This window comes from Dicentrarchus labrax, unplaced genomic scaffold (genome assembly GCF_905237075.1).
Source record: "Dicentrarchus labrax unplaced genomic scaffold, dlabrax2021, whole genome shotgun sequence".
Taxonomy (NCBI): Eukaryota; Metazoa; Chordata; class Actinopteri; family Moronidae; genus Dicentrarchus; species Dicentrarchus labrax.
In genome coordinates, this window is record NW_026136761.1 from 66,340 (window position 1) to 67,500 (window position 1,161).

General features: G+C 36.3%; 1 protein-coding gene across 1 annotated transcript in view; it reads left to right on the forward strand.

The window, feature by feature from the left end:
* LOC127359692 (phosphatidylcholine:ceramide cholinephosphotransferase 2) overlaps nucleotides 1-1,161 on the forward strand; it is a 5,885-nt gene continuing 4,724 nt past the window's right edge. Inside the window, exon 1 of the mRNA XM_051393689.1 lies at nucleotides 1-113. The gene's annotated coding sequence lies outside the window, so the exon portion shown is untranslated. The remainder of the gene's footprint in view (nucleotides 114-1,161) is intronic.

Here is a 1,161-nt window from a genome sequence, read left to right on the forward strand (position 1 = left end):
CCCGTGCACTGAGGCGCTCGCGCTCACACGGAGACTCCAGGAGCGCGAGAGGAGGAGGAGGAAGTTTTAGGAGACGAAGAAGAGACGAGAGAAGAACTTCTACAGTTTAAACGGTGAGTTTGTTGTTGTTTGTTGTTGTTTGTTGTTGTTGTTGTTGCTCCACGCGCTGCTTCTCGAGGTGTTTTTACCTGTTTGAGGTGAAAATAGAGGCCCACGCGCCACACAGCGTCACACAGGTGTGTGTCTGACTTCCTGTTTATGTCGTGTCAAAATGAAAAACGTAAAACTGATTCAAAACGTCATTAAATCGATCCGTGGATCAATAATATTATTAGTTTTACATGTTGAAGTGTAACACTTTCTGTGAGTTTTATTTAATGATAACAGGATTACTCAATCAATCAATCGATCAGATCGATCAGTTCGATCTCCTGTAATTATTTAAAGTCATTAATTTGGTCAAATTCACAACTTTATAATATTAATGTGTTAATTTAATCGAACAATAATCAATATTTATTCTATGAAACCTCCAAATGAAGAACTCTGAATAGAAATATTAGTAATCAATAAATAGATAAAATATTAAAATGTGGCCATAACAGATCAATAAATGTCAGTTTTTAACACTTTATTATTACATTTTGATTAAATTTGAGTTTCTCTGGCTCCGCCCCTTTAATTGGTGAATAAACAATTAATCAATTAATCGATTGACAGAATATTAATCTCCATCTTTTCCAATAATTGATTTCCAGTTTTTCAGTGTAGATTTAATTTCTGTTGGACTAAAACAATCCGAACACCAACCCTGATCTCTGGGAAGCTATATTATATATATTATATATAACCTAATTAATAATCAATGATCAGGTCGATCAGGTCGATCAGGTGGATATTGATCGTCAGCGGCTGCCGGCGGTTCCTCCCTGCCGGTCTCGTGTTGGTGAATCAGCTGTAATTGGAGGCAAATTGAATCCTCGTGGTCGTAACGTCGTTAAAGTTAATGTTATTCTGGGGCTGTAAACAGGAAGTGACATCACATGTTTACAGATAAACATTATTGAAACAACCAGAAATGAAAGTAAAAGTTAATAATAATAAACTTTAGTCCCAACAGATTCCTTTAGTTCCAGAAGAACCGGTCCAGTTGTTTCTGAA